Here is a 25,171-nt window from a genome sequence, read left to right on the forward strand (position 1 = left end):
GCCCTCTCTTGTTCATAATTTACATTAATGACCTTGATGAAGGGATTACGAGTGACATGAGTAAATTTGCTGATGATACAAAGATAGGCCGTATAATTCACTCTGAGGAGGTTATCAATGAACTCCAGGACGATTTGGACAAATTAATGTCTTGGTCTGAAAAATGGCAGATGAAGTTCAATGTGGACAAGTGTAAGGTACTTGCCCTTGGTAATGAAAATAACCCTCGAAGCTGTAATCTAGGTGAAGTAGAGCTTGATTATACAGAATGTGAAAAAGACTTGGGAGTCATGGTAAGCAGAAATCTAAAGCCAAGACAGCAGTGCCTTAGTGTGCGCAACAAGGCCAACAGATTACTTGGATTTATCTCAAGAAGTGTAAGAAACAGAAGTCCAAAAGTTATTTTACAGCTCTATACATCACTAGTGAGGCCTCATTTAGATTATGCTGCTAAGTTTTGGTCCCCTTACTACAGGATGGATATAGACTCATTAGAGAACATACAGAGAAGAATGACTAAAATGATTTACTGTGTAAGGAACCTCACGTATGAAGATAGACTCAAAGCCTTAAATCTCCACTCTCTGGAGAGGCGTAGAATGAGGGGAGATATCATTGAAGTGTATAAGTGGATGACGGGCATAAACAAGGGAGATATTAATAAAGTACTGAGGGTGTCGAACCAGGTAAGAACCAGGAATAATGGATTTAAGTTGGATAAATTTAGATTTAGAAAGGACATAGGTAAGTACTGGCTTTCTAACAGAGTTGTAGATGCGTGGAACAGTCTTCCCAGTGGGGTGATAGAGGCTAGGACCTTGGGTAGCTTTAAGAAGAGACTGGACAAATATATGAGTGGGAGGGGCTGGGTTTGATTGGTGTCATTGGGTACGGGAGTTATTTCTAGGGAAGCTTTAGGTAGTAGTCGTTTTGATAAGGTACTGCCTCGCATGGGCCAGTAGGTCTTCTGCAGTGTTCCTCCATTCTTATGTTCTTATGAATTACGGTGTTGTACAATAAGATTCGTCCAACTAGGTATATTTCTACACCATAGGAAGGTTAGCATAGGCACCACTGTGACCACAAATGCAAGTTCGTCACGGCCACGCTAGCTGGAGATTCGTCTGTAAAAACTTGCATTTGTGGTCACAGTGGTGACTATGTTAACTTTCCTATGGTGTAGAAATATACCTAGTTGGACGAATCTTATTGTGGCTAGCTGGTCCAGTGGCTAACGCGACGGTCTGGAGTTTTGAGACTCTCTGACCGCGGGTTCAATCCCGCCCGTGGTGTGGTTTGTTTGCAATCGTGTCATTACGATTTCGTGAGTCATACTGCTTATGTGTTTATATTTCCATTGTGTCGGTATTTTATACCAGTTATTTCCAAGTGAGAGAATAATTGCTGTGGGCTAGCTATATATTAAATTAGGAAAGTGTGTGTTGTAGGTGGCATGGTAAGTTAAGAGTGCCAGGGGTAAATGATCATGGGGGCCTCTAATGAATTATGTGGCTTACTAAATAAGTAAGGCTTATTTTATGAAAGAAAGGCTATAATAAATATTCTAAGTATAATAAAGTGTACAGTGACAGCTGTTTCCTAGACTTCAGTAAAAGTAGGTCTTAGACAGGGATGTGTGGTATCACCATGGCTATTCAATTTATTTACAGATGAGGTCGTAAAAAGGGAGAGAGAGGTGTGAGACAGAGATAACGAGTCTGATACGAAATTGGAATTGCCACAACGACAATGACACATTTCTTAGGGGAGATTCGGAAGAGAAGTTGCAATGAATGATGGAGGAGCTCGGAAGGGTGTGTGAAAGATGGAAAATAGAAAAGAGTAACAAATACTATAGGTAATAAAGTTTTGCATGTCAGACTGGGGGTGAGGAAGCTTGGAGAAAGTTATTGTATTTACATGTTATGAAGTGGAAGTGGCAGCAGATGGGTCTATGGAAGACGAGGTGAAGCAGAAACTAAGTGAGGAGGAAAATGTGGTTGGGATGTTGAGGCATCTGTAGAAAGAAAGTTTTATCTACGTAGACAAAAAAGGGAAAAGTGATACCAACACTTTTTTGTCGGTGTGTGGCATGGACTTGAATAACGATGCTGGGAGGAGGAGGCTGGGGGCAGTGGAGATGTGTTTGAGGGAAGTGTGTGGTGTAAATATTTTGCAGAGAATTAGTTAGAGAAATTAGAAAGCAGTGTGGAGTTGCAAAACAGCGGAGAGGAAGGATGGTTTGGCCATTTAGAAAGGTTGAAGGAATATAGAACGACAGAGAGGGCGCATAATTGTATGATGAAGGACTTGTTTAAGGAAGGGTGTGAAGGAGGTTCTGAGTAGTAGAGCTGGAAGCATCCAGTAGGTGTGTGTGTGCTTGCGTGTGTGGTTAGCCAGACACGAGTCCTGGAGATGGGATGTAAAGTGTACACTTTGAAGGAGGGGCAAGAATGCTGAAGGTCTAAGAGCTGTCAAACCTGGGATATCTGCGCACATCTGGCAAGACAGTGGTTGAATGAATTAAGATGAATGTGTTTTCCTTCCTTGTAGGGTCACTCTACCTTGCTGGGAAACACCTTGTATAATAAAAGAAAAAGAGACAAAAAGTAGTATGAAACGCTTTTTAATTACTTTTCGCGCACTCATAAGTTTTGTCACGTTAAGGTTAACTCGTAATGATAACTATAAATCATTAATATAAAGTGTTCATTGATGTTTAGTTTGTCCTGCTAGTCATCATGCTAGTACTTTTTGCCTTTTTATTTACAGAACTAAACGTTATCCCAACATAAGCTTCTTGTATAACTTGTCTTTCATCTGCCAGAGATATCGCAACTATGAATTTGCACTCAACTTCTCTGACAAGACCTGGCTTGCTGGTTAAGCCAAGCCGGCAAGCTGGGCTTCAAAAGCTTGGCATAAGCACGCTCGAGGTTGTTAAAACAAGCTTCACATCGAGCGGAGTGTAATCACGCACGATAGACGAGACTGGGGAGAAAAAAACAGCAGATTCAATGCATACTATATGAAGCCTTGATTCTGAAATGGCCTCTCAAGTGGCCCCTGAAAAGCCCTTAATTGCCTGTTGTTTGCAGACTTCCATGGCATCCTTGACGGTCATCCATCATGTTTTGGAAGTCCAATCACCTTGTTTGTCTCTCTCTCTCTCTCTCTCTCTCTCTCTCTCTCTCTCTCTCTCTCTCTCTCTCTCTCTCTCTCTCTCTCTCTCTCTCTCTCTCTCTCTCTCTCTCTCTCTCTCTCTCTCTCTCTCTCTCTCTCTCTCTCTCTCTCTCTCTCTCTCTCTCTCTCTCTCTCTCTCTCTCTCTCTCTCTCTCTCTCTCTCTCTCTCTCTCTCTCTCTCTCTCTCTCTCTCTCTCTCTCTCTCTCTCTCTCTCTCTCTCTCTCTCTCTCTCTCTCTCTCTCTCTCTCTCTCTCTCTCTCTCTCTCTCTCTCTCTCTCTCTCTCTCTCTCTCTCTCTCTCTCTCTCTCTCTCTCTCTCTCTCTCTCTCTCTCTCTCTCTCTCTTACACTGGTTTGACAAGGTTAAGGATCCCTAGCTTTATTGACAAGCTATTTACAGGTTAAGGATTCCTAACTTTATTGATAAGCTAAGAGCTGTTACCTACATCAGCTCATTTAAAAGCATTTTTATTGTTATGAGACATACAAGTAGGGAACAGGATGAAGTTGGAGCCATCTGTGGGCCAGCATTTTCATTTGATCAACTGACGTTATCTCGTTGACATCATTATGCTGAACAGATGTGTTCCATACTCGAGTCATCCTGGGTATGTATGATCTCAGATGGGAGTGATGTTCTGGAGAAGGGATACAGCCAGGTGAAGTTGCTGCTTTCTGCCCGTCTTGTGGCATAAAAGCTTGTTTCGCGCTGTCCTCGAAGTGGATCCAAGTGTAGGTATTTTGACAATATTGGCCTTGTACATAACAGTAAGGCCACCCACATCCCTCCTATGTTGAAGGCTCTGCTGAAATGACAGATCCATCCAGGATGGGTCCAGGCGAGAGATGAGACGTCTTGCTCTGTTCTCTACTCTGTCAAGCAGTCGCAGATGAGAGGGGGGACAGGCAAACCAAGAAAGGGGAGCATACTCAAGGTGTGACGTACTTGTGCCTCGTACAGGTATCTTGCAACCCCCTACTGTCAAGCAGATGCGAGATACGGCGAAGTGCTGTAAGCTTCCTGGCTGCCTTGTTTGCAAGATTTACAACATGGTTCTTCATGGTTAGTTTGGAGTCAAATTTCACCCCAAGGATATCAACTTCTTCTCCAGGTGCCAACATCCTCCCATTCATCCTTACTACTGCACCAGCATTACCATCATGGTGCCTAGAGACGATCATCATTTGCGTTTTCTCAGGTGCAAATGTTGCTTGCCATCTATTTCCCCAAGCTGATATAGTTCTCAGCTGGTGATTGATGTAAGCTTAGAGCAGCTGGCATTTCTTCTCTTGGATAAGTGAATGTCAGTGTACAGTCGTCTGCATATGCATGTGATTCTGGGATGAGATGAAGAAGGTCGTTGAAGTAGACATTCCATAACAGTGGACCCAGCACACTTCCTTGTGGAACGCTTGCCCCAATAGGATGTCTTGCTGATTCCGTTCCATTGAGGACTACACTTAGAGATCTACCATGAAGGTAATCACTGAGGAGACATAGCGTAGAGCCTGCAATTCCCAGTGCTTGAAGTTTTGCTAAGAGGCCCTGGTGCCACACCTGGTCGAAAGCGCCAGCAATGTCCAGTGCTACCACACAGCTGACTTTGGATTCATCCAGTGACTGGTGCCACTTAGTGGAGAGGTTTAACAACAGATCAGCAGCAGAGTAACCTTTCCTGAAGCCATATTGACGATCACAAAGTAGTGAGTGGTAGTCAAAAAAATCTGTCATTTGTCTTGAGATTATTGTCTCAAGGATCTTACCAGTGATTGACAGGAGTGACACTGGTCTGTAGTTGCTGATTTCTGCTCTGCTCTTCTTTTTGTGAACAGGGACTACATTTGCCTCTTTCCATGGAGAGGGCCATTTGCACTGTACTCTCTGTCTCTCTCTCTCTCTCTCTCTCTCTCTCTCTCTCTCTCTCTCTCTCTCTCTGTCTCTCTCTCTCTCTCTCTCTCTCTCTCTCTCTCTCTCTCTCTCTCTCTCTCTCTCTCTCTCTCTCTCTCTCTCTCTCTCTCTCTCTCTCTCTCTCTCTCTCTCTCTCTCTCTCTCTCTCTCTCTCTCTCTCTCTCTCTCTCTCTCTCTCTCTCTCTCTCTCTCTCTCTCTCTCTCTCTCTCTCTCTCTCTCTCTCTCTCTCTCTCTCTCTCTCTCTCTCTCTCTCTCTCTCTCTCTCTCTCTCTCTCTCTCTCTCTCTCTCCCCTCTCCCTCTCTCTCTCTCTCTCTCTCTCTCTCTCTCTCTCTCTATCTCTCTCTCTCTCTCTCTCTCTCTCTCTCTCTCTCTCTCTCTCTCTCTCTCTCTCTCTCTCTCTCTCTCTCTCTCTCTCTCACTCTCTCTAACTCTCTCTCTCTCTCCTTTGTAAAGAGCTAGGAATGTCGTTAATTTTTCTTATATATGAAGGGAGAGTTGTTGAAGAGTCTTGGTCCCCTTACACTTACTGAATTGTTCAAGAGTCTTGGTCCTTTTTCACTTACCAAATTGTCTCATTGTGCTCTTGGCTTCCCTGCTTTTTACTGTGCTATTATCCGCTGTCTCTCTAACCTCTTGCAGCTTCGCCTGCCTTACAAGGGGTTGTTGTTTTTATATAGCAATACTCCAGTCACAGAACTAAGATTGGTCACCTATGAGGAGAGACTACAAAAAAAATCGAACTTCAAAATACTAGAAGTCAGATGAACCAGGGAAGACGTGGTCAAAAGAGAAATGACTTAAGGTTGTCATATCTTATTTTGAAGGTAAGAGTATTACTGTTACAATACCAAGGACAATTAAAGGCTTAATGACTAGATTATTATTATTATTATAATTAGCGCTTCCCCTTGATTATAATAATAATAATAATCTAGTTATTAAGCCTTTAATTGCCCTTAGTATTGTAACAGTAATACTCTTGTGAACCTTGAATGTATCAGCTTCACTTATTATCACTACTAAGTCCCTTACATTATTCTCCAGGTTTATTAAGTGATTTCAGTTTATTTTATACTCAAGTGTGATATAAACCAAGTCTTCCAGTGGCCTACTGGAAGACTTGGTTTATATCAGCTTGACGGTCCGCTGTCCTTAGTGGATGCCACTCTACTACAAATTCCAGTATCGTCTGCACGGGATGGTACTGTGCTATGGCTTATGTCTCTCTTTATGTCAGATACGAGAATGAGAAAGAGAACTGGGGCGAAGTTTCTGCCTTGAGGTAAAAGATCTTTTCGCCCTGAAAATTATAATTTTGCTTGAATTGTTTCTCTCTGAGGCTTTTTTTTTTTTTTAAATGATAAATCCGACTTGACACTTTTCAAGTGCTGTTAGGTTGTGATAACACTTGTCGAAGACTTTTGTGACATCTTTTGTCTCTGCATATATAATATATATGCATATATAATTTTTAAAAAACTTTAGAGAATTACACTGAGAATATTATATGTGATATACAGGGTATATCTGCAACACATGGTGGTGGTGGGCAGGGGTGGGCAGCGTGCCCAGGCTGCTGCTGCTGCTGCTGCTGCTGCTGCTGGCATCTCTGTTCCGCCTCAATGAACCTATTATAAAAAATATATTTTGCTTTAAAACAATATCAAAATAATTATAGTTTTTAACGGCGAATCTGACGAATATATTAAAAACAATTAAAAAATGAGAATTTAAAAAAAGTATATGTATATATATTTAGAAAAAAAATGACCTGATGAACCAGTATAAAAAAAGGCCAAAAATCTGTTTTTTTGGTGTAAAAAAGGCAAAGATTTTTTCTTTTTTTTTCTGTTAGTAATAAAAGTGGGGTCAGTGGGCTGAGTTGGGGTAGAGGTTGGTTGTGGGGGGTTGAGGTTGGTTGTGGGGGGTTGAGGTTGGTTGTGGGGGGGAGGTTGGTTGTGGGGGGTTGAGGTTGGTTGTGGGGGGGAGGTTGGTTGTGGGGGGGAGGTTGGTTGTGGGGGGGGAGGTAGAGGTTGGTTGTAGGGGGGGGTTATTCTGGCCAATAAGTGTGCTCATTATGTTGCAGTATTGCAACTACCTCTCATTATATTTATTGTTGTTATATGTTTATTAAGGAAGCGTAATCCCGTAGGGGGTCGTCAAAGGCACCTTCATTTTATTGTTTTCAGACACTGGGCATTTCTCATGATGTAGCTGCGTGTAAGTATACAGCGATATATACATAGCCACAGCTATGTATACATCGAGTCTGGTCCACTCGGGACTGAGTCTGGTCTACTCTGGATCGAGTCTGGTCCACTCTGGACCGAGTCTGGTCCACTGGGATTGGGTCTGTGGCGGCGATACGAGGGAGAATTGTCAGCGAAATTGATTGACTAATATTAGGAGTTGGGACCAGGCAGAGGAGGGAGGAGGGAAGGGAGGAAGGAAAGGGGGAAGTGAGGAAGAAGGGAGTGGGGAGGGGAGGAAGAAGGGAAGGGGAGGTAAAGTGATCCATACGGGTTTAGTCGATTTTCAGTATCATAGTAGTAGTAATAATAATAATGATAATATTAATAATAAAGTAATTATAGTAATAATAAAATTAATAATACAATATTAGTATTGATATAATAATATAATAATGATAATAATAATAATAATATAATAAAATGATGATAATATATAATAATAATAAAATAATAATAATGTCTCCCATCAAACTTTCCAAAATAGCCTAATCTGTATTTTTTTCCCTCCAGCCTAAAACAAGTTTTCCCAGCTAGCCTAAGCTATTTTTTTTGGCAGCCGGGGTAAGCTATGGTGGCAGCTTTTAGTGTGGAGCCACCTGTTTATAGCTTCCACACTGCCTCGGAAAATAACTTTCCTTGATAGTTTGGTTAAACCAAGTGCTCTTTACCGGTGTAACTTCTGGGTCCTTCACCTGCGTTCTTCAGGGGTTGATGGTGAGTTTTTCAAGGGTCGACCTCCACACTCTTTCACCTTCCTCCTTCAAGGCGTCAAGGTCGGCCTCCACACACTGGCACCTTCCTCCTTCAAGGTATCAAGGGTAAGTCTTCACACTCTAGCACCTTCTTCCTTCAAGGCATCAAGGTCGACCTCCACACACTGGCACCTTCCTGCAGCATTTACACAGCGGGTGCCTCCTCTTGGCTTCGATTTGTTGGTAGTTCACGAGTGGGTGCAGCCTCCATGTAGTGCTTTTACCTGTTCCCTTTCCTGAAACTTATATAAGATCCTTGAGACGATTTTAGAGAGAGAGAGATACAGAGAGAGCGTGTGTGTGAGAGAGAGAGAGAGCAAGAGAAAGAGGGAGAGAGTGTTTGACCGTAGATTTACAATAATCAAGGAGGGTGTCGTAACTCCCTGCGCGATGAACCAATTTCTGCGGAATATCTGCGAGGTTTTGCATATAGATGGACGCTTGTGCAAGAGGGAGGGAAGGCGGACGGGGGAGGAAGAGCAGGAGAGAATGAAGGGATGATAATATAATGTAAGGAAAGTGAGAAGGAAGAAGCTATGAGAAAGAAATAAGGAAAGGTGGTAAAGTATTGAGAGGAGAGTCAATGTAATTTTGACCTCAGTGCCCTGGTAAGGAGGGGCAGGGAAGGAAAAAGGATGGGGATGATATAAAGGGATTAGGTATGGGAAAAAATAGAGAGGATAAAGAGAAAAGTGGCCACCCACTTTTGTTTTTATGTTATGGCGGAAGTATGTGAATTAGTTATTTTATATATATGATATATATTATGTGTCGTCTACTGCTTATACTTACGTGAAGGTATATACATACACATATTAATGCATCCACAGAACAAAGTATTTTTTTTAAGCAAATACAATACTGCGACCAGCCGGGAATCGATCCCCGGACATTTAGCCCGGCTCCTGGGAACCAAGCTACCCTCCAGACGCCTTAAACCACTTGACCGCCATGCTACAAAACACCGGGACCCAGTGTGCCTACTGATTCGATCTTTTATTATTTTACACTGAGGATTTTACCAAACGTGATCTCTTCTTCCTTGTCTCCCGGTTGACTACTTCATCCTTGTGAATACAACCTCTCATTTTGTTGTTGCATGTTTATCTGGTTGTTCACTTTAGGGAGGCCGGGGAAGGGGGGGGGCACGGATCACAGAGTCTGTGGTGTTGTCTGAGGTGGGTCTTCACTGTCTGGTACTTATAGTTCATATTGTACACTTGTCATTTTGTGATCTTGTTGAGTCGGATGTGGATTGAATCAGTGTTGTGTGATGCGTGGAGATGATCTTGTTGAGTCAGATGTTGATTGAATCAGTGTTGTGTCACGCGTGGAGATGATCTTGTTGAGTCAGACGATAGTGCTGTGTAATGCGTGGAAATCCACTGGTTAATCTTTCATCCAGCGATGCTTTGGAAACAAAGCGACAGACTTTTTTTTTATGCAATCTGTGGAGTTTCAGCATGTTATTAGTTGTCAAGGGTACACGTGGTTATACGAGAATTGGGCGATTTAGTATTTTATAAAGATGTGTCTTGTGCTAGGTTGGAGCTTGTTTCAATCTGTAATTGCTGGAGTTTGACTTTTGCTAGATTTGTTATTTACAAACTGCGTGTTTAGTAGAGTTCAACAGTTGGTTAGTTTCATATCCCAGAACCTTCTTGATCTTTTTTGATGACAATAGGAGTATCTGTCATCATTGTTCTTCCATTGCATCCAGTCGTCGTTAGGTAACATTCAGTTGTTCTGATTTGTACCTTATATGTTTAGGTGGTAATTCTCCATTTCCTTTCTCATTTAGATGTTATGTTTAGTTCACCGCTTTTGGATCAGTTTGTGAGTTTTACACGTGTGGTAACCTGCTGGGGTGGAGGACACCACATGTACGCATCACCTGGGTATTTTTATTATCAAGACTTTTCTCCAACCAGTTTTTTTTTTCAATTCACCACAAAGAGTATATACTGGAGACAGTAGATGATAAAGTAATCAGTCCCTTAGCCTACATAAAAAGTGTTCAGACTGACGCAGGCTCAGGGACTGAACACTTTTCTATTTAGACTGAGGAACTCATTACCTCGTTTTCCCCTGTCTCCAGTAAATTAATTATATATTGAATTGATAGTCAGTAGTTGGCGAAACGTCTTCAAAATAAAATACCCAGGTGTTGTACATGTGTTTTATTCATCAGCTTATCAGTATTGTATACCTTTAAGTAAATATTATCTCAGTCCAGAAACGGACTTAAACCTGTACACTCTGCCACAGTTGAAGATAGGCCTAGTTTCAGCTAGGCTTCCATACATATTCTGGGTCTGGGTGTGTGGCGTAAATACTGTGTACCTTGATGAAGAGTTCACCGGTTCTAGTCCTGCTCTGTACTGACAGATAATGTTTGTAAATAATTTTGCTCGTTAACTAACTGTTGAGCACTATTAAGTGATGATACACATATTGAGTAGTCAGCGAATTGAGTTTTGACTGTGTCCTGACTGTGTCCCCCTGGTATGTTATTTGTGGAAGGTCGTTGACGTGTTCAATAACACAGGGATCAGGCAAGAGCTCTGGCTTCCTGAAGCTCATAGGGTGAAGGGTATTAAAGTCAAACGTCCCCTTTACTCCTCAATGATTTTTCGTCCAGAAACTGGTGGCTGTCCTTCCCCTCTTTAGGTTAAGTCTGATTACCCGTCGTCCCTAGGCACTGTTTATATGTCCTCTACGGATTTAGCGTTGACAAATGAGTACAACAATAGTACTAATAATTTTAGAAATAATGATAATAATATTAGTGATTTTACCTAGACATTGCTAGACCAGATGCTGGGAACTAGACATTGTTGGACGAGCTGGAAAACAAAAGCAAAACGTAGCATTAAAATGCAGCAAATACAAAAGCAATAACAACAATAACAGTAGCAACGTCATCAAGAGCAACAACGAAAAATAACGTCAGTTGCAGCAAAAACAAAAGGAGAAATTACGATAAGCAGAAGCAACAAAACAACAACAACAACAACTGTACCTTCACTACCTCAACAACAACCAACAATACCAGTAACAGAAACAAATACAATACAACAAAAATAACAGTAAAGCAACAACTACAACAGAAATAAAAACAAACCCGTTATAAAGAGAAGGGAAGAGGGAGGGAGGGTCCGTTATAAAGAGAAGGGAAGAGGGAGGGAGGGTCCGTTATAAAGAGAAGGGAAGAGGGAGGGAGGGTCCGTTATAAAGAGAAGGGAAGAGGGAGGGAGGGTCCGTTATAAAGAGAAGGGAAGAGGGAGGGAGGGTCCGTTATAAAGAGAAGGGAAGAGGGAGGGAGGGTCCGTTATAAAGAGAAGGGAAGAGGGAGGAAGGGTCCGTTATAAGAAGGGAAGAGGGAGGAAGGGTCCGTTATAAAGAGAAGGGAAGAGGGAGGGAGGGTCCGTTATAAAGAGAAGGGAAGAGGGAGGGAGGGTCCGTTATAAAGAGAAGGGAAGAGGGAGGGGGGTCCGTTATAAAGAGAAGGGAAGAGGGAGGGAGGGTCCGTTATAAAGAGAAGGGAAGAGGGAGGGGGGTCCGTTATAAAGAGAAGGGAAGAGGGAGGGAGGGTCCGTTATAAAGAGATGGGATGTGGGAGGGAGGGTCCGTTATAAAGAGAAGGGAAGAGGGAGGGAGGGTCCGTTATAAAGAGAAGGGAAGAGGGAGGGAGGGTCCGTTATAAAGAGAAGGGAAGAGGGAGGGAGGGTCCGTTATAAAGAGAAGGGAAGAGGGAGGGAGGGTCCGTTATAAAGAGAAGGGAAGAGGGAGGGAGGGTCCGTTATAAAGAGAAGGGAAAAATGAAAGAGGACTAAGTATGGAGAGAAAGATAAAAGAATTTATTTGATATATTTTTTTTAAATGTGTTATGATTGGTGTCTCACCCTCCCTCTGCACGTCTCTCTCTTTTTTTGAAATCTCTCTTTCTACCTCTGTTATCACCTCTATTTCTTCCACCCTCGCCCCTTCCTCTCTCCTTTTTCTGGTTTCTTTCTTCCTACCATCTCTCTCCCCTCTCTTTTTCCCCAAATTTGGTATTCCCTATCTCCCCTCTATCTATTTTTCCTTTCTCTCCTTTTCTTCTCTATCTCCCCTCTTTCTGTTTTTCCTTTCTTTCCTTCCTTTTCTTCGTCCATCCTCTCCCCATTTCTTCTTTCAATTTTTCCCTACTTTTTCCTTCTCTTCTTCCTCCTTCTCTTACTCATTCTCCTCCCTATTTGTCCTACTTCCTATATGTTCAAGGCACTGTCACACCACTCCTTCAGTGTGTACTGGTGCTGTACTTCACCTGCAGCATCACTAAAGTGTGTACTGGAGCAATACTTCACCTGCAGCATCACTGAAGTGTGTACTGGAGCAATACTTCACCTGCAGCATCACTAAAGTGTGTACTGGAGCAATACTTCACCTGCAGCATCACTAAAGTGTGTACTGGAGCAATACTTCACCTGCAGCATCACTGAAGTGTGTACTGGAGCAATACTTCACCTGCAGCATCACTAAAGTGTGTACTGGAGCAATACTTCACCTGCAGCATCACTGAAGTGTGTACTGGAGCAATACTTCACCTGCAGCCTCACTAAAGTGTGTACTGGAGCAATACTTCACCTGCAGCATCACTGAAGTGTGTACTGGAGCAATACTTCACCTGCAGCATCACTAAAGTGTGTACTGGAGCAATACTTCACCTGCAGCATCACTAAAGTGTGTACTGGAGCAATACTTCACCTGCAGCCTCACTAAAGTGTGTACTGGAGCAATACTTCACCTGCAGCCTCACTAAAGTGTGTACTGGAGCAATACTTCACCTGCAGCATCACTAAAGTGTGTACTGGAGCAATACTTCACCTGCAGCATCACTAAAGTGTGTACTGGAGCAATACTTCACCTGCAGCATCACTAAAGTGTGTACTGGAGCAATACTTCACCTGCAGCATCACTAAAGTGTGTACTGGAGCAATACTTCACCTGCAGCATCACTAAAGTGTGTACTGGAGCAACTTCACCTGCAGCATCACTAAAGTGTGTACTGGAGCAATACTTCACCTGCAGCATCACTAAAGTGTGTACTGGAGCAATACTTCACCTGCAGCATCACTAAAGTGTGTACTGGAGCAATACTTCACCTGCAGCATCACTAAAGTGTGTACTGGAGCAATACTTCACCTGCAGCATCACTAAAGTGTGTACTAGTGCTGTATTTCACCTGCAGCATCACTAAAGTCTGTCTTTTGGGTTGTTTTCAAAATTGTCTGGACAGGTACATGAGTGAAAGTGGGTAGGTGTGAGTGGGACCTGCCTGTCATGAGTCAGTAGAACCTGCCTGTCGTGAGTCAGTAGAACCTGCTGTCATGAGTCAGTAGAACCTGCTTGTCATGAGTCAGTAGAACCTGCCTGTCATGAGTCAGTAGAACCTGCCTGTCGTGAGTCAGTAGAACCTGCCTGTCGTGAGTCAGTAGAACCTGCCTGTCATGAGTCAGTAGAACCTGCCTGTCGTGAGTCAGTAGAACCTGTTCTCCACATCCTTGAATAAAGTCTGATTACCTTCCTTATGTTCTATGTGACCCGTATGGGTTTAGTCCTTATAAATTTCATAATAACAATTATAAATATAATGAGACTCCGTGTCGATTCCAGCAAGCTTCTGGATCTCTGCCGTGAGGATGTGTCAGCTGTTTCAATTTGACACTCTTGGCAACCCATGCTACAGTCTTCGTGGCAGAGGAATGAGTGCTCAACCCTGTGCCTGGAGAATTTGGCTTCCCATGTTCTGTTGGTGGCCTGTGCCTGGTGACAAAAGCTCTTGCTTCACACTGTGAGGTTCCGGATTCGATTCCCGGCAAGGGTAGAAACATTGGGCGTGTTTCCTTACACCAGTTGTGTATGTTCACCCATCAGTAATAATGCGTACCTGGGTGTTAGTTGACTAGTGTGGGTCGCATCCTGAGACAAAAGTGACGTAAGTTACCTGAAATGCTCTGCAAAACAAGCGGCTTTCTATATAGTAGTATGTCATTAATGTCAGCTAGGACTGTATACCTTGTACATGTACTTTTAGAAATCAAGATATTGTAATAATGTTGGTAGAATTACCAGCAATATGTAAAGTAAAAGGACACAAGTGCAACTAATGTGACATTTTATTGTGGCAACGTTTCGCTCTCCAGGAGCTTTGTCAAGCCGTTACCGAGCCTTAAGATTAACGGCTTGACAAAGCTCCTGGAGAGCGAAACGTTGCCACAATAAAATGTCACATTAGTTGCACTAGTTTCCTTTTACTTTACAATCAAGATATTATTATTATTATTATTATTATTATTATTATTATTATTATTATTATTATTATTATTATTATTATTATTATTATTATTATTATTATTATTATTATTATTAGAATTGATTTGTGCAGTGGATGTGTTTAACGTTACGGAAGTTGGATTCTTGACGTGTTGTCCTAGGATGGTATCAGAGGTTTGTCTCTGTTGGTAAAATAGATCAGAGAAGAGCCCGAGCCTTTAGCTCATACGACTGTCATTCCCATTTGCCCCCTTGGGGCGGGGATGGCAGACCAGAGAGGCCTAGCTTGTGGCTAGGCCTGGGGACAGTTGGTCCCAAAGATGAGGAGGTACTTGTGCCTCCTCCCATGGGAGACTTCGGTCTCAGACACTCCCTAAAGAGGGAGCTAAGGCCGGGCCACCACTTGGGAAAGGCCCGGGCCGGGAGAATACCGGCTAATCTTTAAGAAGAGGAAGGTAAAATAGATGAGATTAATAAATCCCTGGTTCCCTATACATTTTTTTTTTTTTTTTTTTTTTTTTTTTTTTTTTGAGAACTGATCCCCGGTGCCTCTCTCAGCAAAACTATAACTAAGGATTTTAATGAGTTCTCTGCTCACCCTGGTGCCGTTTACTCTAGTTCATCATAGAATTTGGAAGACTTGTCACTGCATAGTAGAAAGGTGCAAAATTCTTTTGGTACCCAGGTTATGTGTGGGTCCTGGGTAATAAACAGATGGATGCAGAGGTGAAGGCTGCTGCACATAGTACAGCCGGCGTCTGTAGCCTCAGTGAAATTTTGGGACACATTCATTATTAGCTTGTTGGGTCGTACAGACGAATAGCAAATTATGAAGGGTTATGCTGGGCGAGGGTGTTCCTCCCCTTCTCTTATTCTGCAAGAATATTCTCATTATTGGAAAAATACATGTATAATAAGGCGAAACCTTTCTTATTGCAGTATTTCAGCTACAAAGAAATAGCGTAGCTGAAATGTTGTACTATTAGCTAGTTACATTTTACTATATTTGTTATTTTTCATCACTTATCTGTTGACAGCCACAAGTCTCGGTAGATTGAGTTTATTACATACACAAGACACCTCACCCATAGCTACCTACCTGCAGGTACACCATCCACCCTTCATCCCTCTCTCTGTATGTGACCTGTGGCTCAGCATTCACTGTGCCATATATTAATGGTTTGCCAGATGCTGACCAGTTCAAGGGTTTTAACTAATGTAGGTTATTTTAAGTTTTATTATTTAATTTTGTTTGCTAATGTGATTTTTTTCCTGAAAGATTAGTTTGTCAGTAGTGTGTGTGTGTGTGTGTGTGTGTGTGTGTGTGTGTGTGTCTGTGTGTGTGTGTGTGTGTGTGTGTGTGTGTGTGTGTGTGTGTGTGTGTGTGTGTGTGTGTGTGTGTGTGTGTGTGTGTGTGTGTGTGTGTTGACCTGTTGGTTCCAACTCTTTCTACATCCTAAAATTGACTGTGATGATTACGAAGGATTGCCTGCTGTTAGCAAACATAGCCTGGTTGATCAGGCCCGCAACCATGTACTTGGTCTGGAACCGAGCCTCGGTAGCGATGATCCCAGACACTATGAACAGTCCCTCCCTACTTATTCCTCTGTACCTCCCTTGCTTCCTCCATCCCTGTTTCCTCTCCCTCATTCTCTCCCCTTCCTTGCCTCCCTCCATCCCTTCCTTCCTAATCCCCCTCCTCTGCCCCTGCCTCTGCCCCTGTCCCTGCCCCAGCCCTCCCCCTGCCCCAGCCCTCCCCCTGCCCCAGCCCTTCCCCTCCTTTCAGTATGAGGAGGAGCACCAAGACAACTCGAGGAACTAGTTAGGATAGGCCGTGCTAGTGTAGGACACCAATCACTGATGGTGCTAGTTTAAAGATAATTGAAAAATGTGCCCTTTGTAGAGGAGGAAGAAGAGGAGAAAGAGGACAGGAGTTTTGAGAAGAGGAGTGCAAGGAGTGGAGTTTTAGGAAGAGTGAAGAAAACAGGAAATGAGGGGGAGAAAAAAGAGAACGGCAAGGAGGAGCAGCAGGAGGAGGAAAGGAGTTTTGGGACGATTAGTCGAATTTTAGGAAGAGATCGGAGGAAGGTAGGAAGAGAACGCTGCAGTAGACTGGTCTGTGTGAGAGAGCGCCCTCCAGGAGCTCTTGATCCAAAGAATTGGAGCTACTCTCCGTTTCCTCGAACCAAACCTGATTGCCTCCCATTCCCCAGGTGTTGTATGACCCATATTAGTTTAGCGCTCCTTCCCTCCCATTACTTTAACAATATATCAATATTACTCCCATCCCGAGAGTAACACACCTGCACCAACCCCAGAGAAACACACCTGCACCATCCCCAGCGTAACACACCTGCACCATCCACAGAGAAACACCTGCACCTTCCCCAGAGAAACACATCTGCACCATCCCCAGTGTAACACACCTGCATCATGACTAGAGAAACACACCTGCACCATCCCCAGAGTAACACACCTCCAGCATCCCCAGAGAAACACCTGCACCATCCCCAGATAAACAAACCTGCACCATCTCCAGAGTAACACACCTGCACCATCCCCAGAGAAACACACCTGCACCATCCCCAGAGAAACACACCTGCACCATCCCCAGAGTAACACCTGCACCATCCCCAGAGTAACACACCTGCACCCTCCCCAGATAAACACACCTGCACCATCCCCTGAGTAACATACCTGCACCATCCCTAGAGAAACACACCTGCACCATCCCCAGACAAACACACCTGCACTATATCTAGAGAAACACACCTGCACCATCCCTAGAGAAACACACCTGCACCATCCCCAGAGAAACACCTGCACCATCCCCAGATAAACACACCTGCACCATCTCCAGAGTAACACACCTGCACCATCCCCAGAGAAACACACCTGCACCATCCCCATAGAAACACACCTGCACCATCCCCTGAGTAACACACCTGCACCATCCCCAGACAAACACACCTGCACCATATCTAGAGAAACACACCTGCACCATCCCTAGAGAAACACACCTGCACCATCCCCAGAGAAACACCTGCACCATCCCCAGATAAACACACCTGCACCATCTCCAGAGTAACACACCTGCACCATCCCCAGAGAAACACACCTGCACCATCCCTAGAGAAACACACCTGCACCATCCCCTGAGTAACACACCTGCACCATCCCCAGAGTAACACCTGCACCATCCCCAGAGTAACACACCTGCACCATCCCCAGAGTAACACACCTGCACCCTCCCCAAATAAACACACCTGCACCATCCCCTGAGTAACATATCTGCACCATCCCCAGAGAAACACACCTGCACTATCCCCAGACAAACACACCTGCACCATATCTAGAGAAACACCTGCACCATCCCTAGAGAAACACACCTGCACCATGCCCAGAATACCACACCTGCACCATGCCTATAGTAACACACCTGCATCATCTCCAGAGTAACACACCTGCCCCATTCCCAGAGAAACACACCTGCACCATCGCCAGAGAAACAGACTTGCACCATCCCCAAAGAAACACATCTGCACCATCCCGAGAGAAACACACCTGCACCATCCCTTGAGAAACACACCTGCACTATTTCCAGAGAAACACATCTGCATCATCCCCAGAGAAACACCTGCACCATCCCCAGAGAAACACACCTGAACCATCCCCAGAGAAACACACCTGCACCATCCCCAGAGAAACACACCAGCACCATCCCCAGAGAAACACACCTGCACCATTCCCTCTATCCTCTATCAGGGATAAATCCCATCCTTCATGGACCTTTCTCTGCGCCTCATTCACCTCTCTTCATCTCATGCACTTCTCTTCACCTCATGCACTTCTCTTCACCTCATGCACTTCTCTCCATCTCATGCGTTTCTCTTCACCTCATGCAATTCTCTTCACCTCATGCACTTTTGTTCACCTTATTATTCACTTCATCTCACAACTAAACATTTCACGCTTCAGCAGAGCCATTGTTGCTAGCAGTAATAAGTAACCTTTAGTGACATCCCAATCTCTGTGTGTCAGATGCTCTTCCCCTCTCCCTTCTCTCTCTCTCTCTCTCTCTCTCTCTCTCTCTCTCTCTCTCTCTCTCTCTCTCTCTCTCTCTCTCTCTCTCTCTCTCTCTCTCTCTCTCTCTCTCTCTCTCTCTCTCTCTCTCTCTCTCTCGTTCTCTCTCTCTCTCTCTCTCTCTCTCTCTCTCTCTCTCTCTCTCTCTCTCTCTCTCTCTCTCTCTCTCTCTCACTCTCTCTCTCTCTCTCTCTCTCTCTCTCTCTCTCTCTCTCTCTCTCTCTCTCTCTCGCTCGCTCTCTGGACACAGTACTATGCAGTCGATGGTAACTTTCCACATACGGTGAGATCACTCTACACAAGTAACCCGCACGTATGAGAGAGGAGCTTAAGGTTACATTTCTGTCTGACTTGGACCATTTACACACTCACAAGCCTAGTGTAACTTTGTAAATGGTCCAAGTCGGACCGAAACGCCGTCATAAGCTCCTCTCTCCTATGTGCAGGTTATCTGTGCATTGTTCCAATCACGGTATTGTGACTTTTTGTTATTCACTCAGTCTAGTTTCGAGACTCCGCCCCGTCCCTACGAGCCACAAACATGCGAAGATTCTAGACAAGTCGCATATTACAAAAGAGAGCTTCAATTCTAGCAACGCTTCGTTCTTTGTAGAGTTTTTTCTAGTCACCTGACTTGATACAGCTCTCCAAAGAGCGATACATGACTTGAGAAAGATGTACACAGAGCGGAAAACAAAATTGAGTTCAACGTTATCTCTGTGAAACATGTTGCCCATCTGTGTATTTTCTTAATTAGTGTGTCCAGTACACTGCTGAGTGTTTGATGCTGTTGTTGTTGTTGCTGCTGCTGCTGTTGCTGCTGCTGTTGTTGCTGCTGCTGTTGTTGTTGCTGCTGCTGCTGCTGCTGCTGCTGTTGCTGCTACGGTGTTAAGCTCTACCACACATTCATAAGATCATTATAGAGTGTAGATATGCATGAACACGATTCTACAATCACACTTGGCGAGGACTTCCTCTATTCATGCGTCTAGCTCCGCTTAATCAACAACAATTGTCGATTTATCAGAAGTAACACAAGCACCGTCTGCTCTGCGGCAGGAAGAGGAGGAAGCAGAGGAAGAGGAGGAGGAAGAAAACGGGTCGGAGGAAGAGGAGGAGGAGGAGGAAGAAAACGAGTCGGAGGAGACAGAAAGGGGAAGGGAGGTTGTATATGTCATTGCAACAGCCTTCAACACTGGAGAAATGCAAGTGCCCTTACTGCTATGCACAAGGAAAGTGTACCAAGGTTTTCTGTCTATCCCAACTTCACACACACACACACACACACACACACACACACACACACACACACACACACACACACACACACACACACACACACACATACACACACACACACACGCATGCACATACACCAGGCCTAGTGTCTAATCGACATGTGCCTAGGACCAAATGGTAACTAACTAACACACACACACACCCTAAAGAAACAACTGTTATACCTTATTTAAGGTTGAGGAATCACATGATGTAAGCTAATTAACAATCATATTATACAGAAATATCAAGTGTGGTGCATCAGTGACAGTATCTCTCCTATGTGAATTCATTACAAATATGCATAACAAAAAAAAATTCATACGATCGTGCAAACATATTTGCATCACCATTTTCAGACCTTTGAGCTTGTGTTGAGTTTTCTCTGCCCCAGTAACAACCTAGTTGATCAGGCCCTGATCCATCGGGAGGCCTGGTCATGGATCGGGCCGCGGGGGCGTTGATCCCCGGAATAACCTCCAGGTAACCAGGCCCCACCAGCGTCCAGCAGTAGTCGACCATCACACTGATCCTCAGTGTTGTCCTGGACATGTCTTCTCCGTGATGGATATGTCTGGGTGGAATCATTCACCGTGGGATTGTATTATACAATATTATACAGAAACTAATGGTCCAAAACTTATTTCAAATTTGAATTCAGCACTCGAAAATTACTAATTATTATTATTATTAGTGTTATTATTATTGTCATGGTAATGAGGTCTGATCTAAGTAAGAAAATGGTAGCTCCATTGAATCAAGAGTCTTACCCCAACATTAAGGCAGCTTTCCCTTCGGAGGAATATTCACGATGAGGTAAGATAAGTACTCTTACCTCTGGTAAATAAGAGGAATTCCCAAATAAAGAGTAGAGCTCTTCAGTATTAAAGAGAGAGAGAGAAAGAAAAGAGAAGGGCAGCCATTACTCTCAGGCATATGACAGATTTCTTAAGGAAGAAAAAATGTATAAGGATTCCCCTTTCTCCCCACTGAGGGGAAAATAAGGAAATGAAAAACAGGAGATATATATGGTGGTTGTAAATTCTGAGAAAAAAATTGGGAGAGGGTTATTCCCTTGACTTCCTGTTCTCTCTCTCTCTCTCTCTCTCTCTCTCTCTCTCTCTCTCTCTCTCTCTCTCTCTCTCTCTCTCTCTCTCTCTCTCTCTCTCTCTATCTATCTAGCTATCTCTCTCTCTCTCTCTCTCTCTCTCTCTCTCTCTCTATCTATCTATCTCTCTCTCTCTCTCTCTCTCTCTCTCTCTCTCTCTCTCTCTCTCTCTCTCTCTCTCTCTCTCTCTCTCTCTCTCTCACTGGAGTAATTTTAGCTTCAGTTAAACTTTCAGGTGTGAATTAAAACTTCAGAAACGATCTTCATTAAGTAAGTCAGTCAGTCAGTTTTGACTTCCTGTTTATCTACCTACTTGTCTCCCTGTCTGTCTTCTTACCTATCCGTTTACTTGTCTCCCTGTCTGTCTTCTTACCTATCCGTTTACTTGTCTCCCTGTCTGTCTTCTTACCTATCCGTTTACTTGTCTCCCTGTCTGTCTTCTTACCTATCCGTTTACTTGTCTCCCTGTCTATCTTCTTACCTATCCGTCTACTTGTCTTCCTGTCTATCTTCTTACCTATCCGTCTACTTGTCTATCTGTCTATCTTCTTACCTATCCGTCTACTTGTCTATCTTCTTACCTATCCGTCTACTTGTCTATCTTCTTACCTATCCGTCTACTTGTATCCCTGTCTATCTTCTTACCTATCCGTCTACTTGTATCCCTGTCTATCTTCTTACCTATCCGTCTACTTGTCTCCCTGTCTATCTTCTTACCTATCCGTCTACTTGTATCCCTGTCTATCTTCTTACCTATCCGTCTACTTGTCTTCCTGTCTATCTTCTTACCTATCCGTCTACTTGTATCCCTGTCTATCTTCTTACCTATCCGTCAACTTGTATCCCTGTCTATCTTCTTACCTATCCATCTATTTGTCTCCCTGTCTATCTTCTTGCCTATCCGTCTATTTGTCTCCCTGTCTATCTTCTTACCTATCCGTCTACTTGTCTCCCTGTCTATCTTCTTACCTATCCGTCTACTTGTCTCCCTGTCTATCTTCTTACCTATCCGTCAACTTGTATCCCTGTCTATCTTCTTACCTATCCATCTATTTGTCTCCCTGTCTATCTTCTTGCCTATCCGTCTGTTGTCTCCTGTCTATCTTCTTACCTATCCGTCCACTTGTCTCCTGTCTATCTTCTTACCCATATCCAAGTCTACTTGTCTCCCTGTCTATCTTCTTACCTATCCAAATCAGACAGTATCCTGTCTATCTTCTTACCTATCCATCTATTTGTCTCCCTGTCTATCTTCTTGCCTATCCGTCTATTTGTCTCCCTGTCTATCTTCTTGCCTATCCGTCTATTTGTCTCCCTGTCTATCTTCTTACCTATCCGTCTACTTGTCTCCCTGTCTATCTTCTTACCTATTCGTCTTGCTTGTCTTTTTATCTGCATGTCTTCTTGCCTGCCTGCTTGCCTGCCTGCCTGCCTGCCTGCCTGCCTGCCTGCCTGCCTGCCTGCCTGCCTGCCTGCCTGCCTGCCTGCCTGCCTGCCTGCCTGCCTGCCTGCCTGCCTACCTGCCTACCTACCTACCTACCTGCCTGCCTACCTGGCTGCCTACCTGCCTACCTACCTACCTGCATGCCTGCCTGCCTGCCTGCCTGCCTGCCTGCCTGCTCATGCTTAGCCTGCCTCAGCACTTATGGCATAGCATATGATGTTTCCCGCCTGTAGCATAGCAGCATAGCATAGCGCCTTGCCTGGCCTTGTGTAGCATAGCCTGCATAGCCTGCCGCATAGCCTGCCAGCCTGCCTGCCTGCCTGCCTGCCTGCCTTGCATAGCATAGCACTTAGCATAGCATAGCGCAGCATAGCATAGCATAGCACTTAGCATAGCGCCTGCCTTAGCATGCACTGCCATGCCTGCCTGCCTGCCTTAAGTAGCATGCCTGCATATGGCAGCACTTGCCTGCCCATAACAGCATGATCTCTTGCACTTAACATAACATAGCAGCATAGCACTGCATAGCATAGCACCATAGCATATAGCCTGTACTGCATAGCATAATCATAGCATAACCTGCATAGCATAGCACCTCCTGCCTGCCTCAGCCTTGCCACCTGCCTGCCTGCCTGTCATAACCTACCTGTCTGCCTACCTGCCTCCTTGCCTGCCTGCCTGCTTGCCTACCTGCCTACCTGTCTGCCTGCCTGCCTGCCTGCCTGCCTGCCTGCCTGCCTGCCTGCCTGCCTGCCTGCCTACCTGTCTGCCTGCCTGCCTGCCTGCCTGCTGCCTGCCTGCCTGCCTGCCTGCTTACTGCCTGCCTGCCTGCTGCCTGCCTGCCTGCCTGCGTGCCCTGCACCTGCCTGCCTGCCTACACCTGCCTGCCTGCCTGCCTGCCTGCTGCCTGCCTGCCTGCTTATAATCTGTCTGCCTGTTTGCCTGCCTTCCTGCCTGCCTGCTGCACCATAACATAACCTGCCTGCCTGCCTTAACCTGCCTACCTCACCTGCGCCTGCTGCCTGCCTGCTTGCCTGCCTGCCTCCTGCCTGCCTGTCTGTGCCTGCCTTCATAACCTGCCTGTCTGCCTGCCTGCCTGCCTGCCTGCCGCCTGCCTGCCTGCCTGCCTGTAACATAACCTGCCTGTCTGCCTGCTATATGCCTGCCTGTGCCTGCCTGTATAACATAACCTGCCTGCCTGCTGCACCATAGCATAATCTGCCTACCTGTATAGCAGCATATAACATAGCCGCCTACCTGCCTGCCTGTCTGCCTATCATAACAGCATAACTGTATAACCTGCCTGTACTGCCTGCCTGCCTGTATAGCATAACCTGCCTGTCTTAGTATAACACTGCTTATAACATAGCATAACACCCTTAACCTGCCTGCCTGCCTGTGCCTGCCTGCCTGCATGGCACATAGCATGCCTCGCCTGCACCAATCTGCCTTGCCTTGCCTCACTTGTGCCTGTGCCTGCCTGTCTGCCTGCCTGCCTGTCTGCCTGCCTGCCTGTATAGCATATATAGCCTGTATAACCTGCCTGCCTGCCTGCCTGCCTGCGTGCCTACCTGCCTGCCCTTGCCTGCCTGCCTGCCTGCCTGCAACATAACCTGCATAGCCTGCTTATAGCCATAACATGCCTGCCCTTATATATAACCTGCCTGTGCAATCTTGTCTGTATTCTTGCCTGCCTGTACTGCCTGCCTGCCTGCCTGCCTGCCTGCCTGCCTACCTGTGCTTATAGCATATACCTTATAACCCATATAACCTGCCTGCCTCTTTACTATGCGCTTTCCAACATCTTGCCCTTTGCCTGCCTGCCTGACTGCATAACCTGCCTGCCTGCCTGCCTGTCTGCTTGCCAACACCTTAGCCTGCCTGCCTGCCTGCCTCAATTGCCTGCTTATAACATAACACTTATGCCAATCTGCTTACTGCTGCAATCTTAGCCTGCAACATAGCCCGCCTGCCTGCTATGCTTGCCTCACCTGCCTGCCTGTCTGCCTGTCATAGCCTGTCTGCCTGCTGCCTGCCTGCCTGCCTGCCTGCCCTGGGCTGCATAACATAGCCTGCCCATAGCATAGCCTGCCTGCATAAACACGCCTGCCTGTCTGCCTGCCTGCCTGCCTGCCTGCCTGCCTGCTTATGCCTGCTGTCTGTATAGCATAGCCTGTATAACCTGCCTGCCTGCCTGCATAACCAGCCTACCTACCTACCTGTCTGCCTGCCTGCCTGCCTGCCTGCCTGCCTGCCTGCCTGCCTGCCTACCTATGTGTTAGCTATCTGCCTGCCTGCCTGCCTGTACCTGCCTGGCTGCTGCCTGCCTACCTGCCTACCCTGCTGCCTGCCTGCCTGGCACGCCTGCCTGTCTGCCTACCTGTCTGCCTGCCTGCCTGCCTGCTTGCCTGCCTGCCCTGCCTGCCTACCTGCCAACACTGCCTTGCTGCCTGCCTGCCTGCCTGTCTGTCTGCCTGCGCAACATAGCCTGCCTACCTGTGCTGCGTGCCATAGCACGCCTGTCTGCCCTGCCTGTCACCCTGCCTGCCTGCTTGCCTGCCTGCCTGCTTGCCTGCCTGCCTGCCTGCCTGCCTGTCTGCCTGTCTGTACTCCTCTTCATATATATGCCTTGCTGCCTGCCTGCCTGCCTGCCTGCCTGCCTGCCTGTCTGCTTGCACCAGCATAGCATAGCACTGACTGCCTGCCTGCCTGCCTGCCTCAACATAACCTGCCCTTGCCTGCGTGCCTGCCTGCTTGCACTTAGCACCAGCACCTGCCTGCCTGTCTGCATAACGCTGCCGCCATGCACTCAGCATAGCATAGCACTTAGCATGATCTGATCT

The sequence above is a fragment of the Cherax quadricarinatus genome, chromosome 11, assembly GCF_038502225.1.
Source record: "Cherax quadricarinatus isolate ZL_2023a chromosome 11, ASM3850222v1, whole genome shotgun sequence".
In the NCBI taxonomy this organism is placed as follows: domain Eukaryota; kingdom Metazoa; phylum Arthropoda; class Malacostraca; order Decapoda; family Parastacidae; genus Cherax; species Cherax quadricarinatus.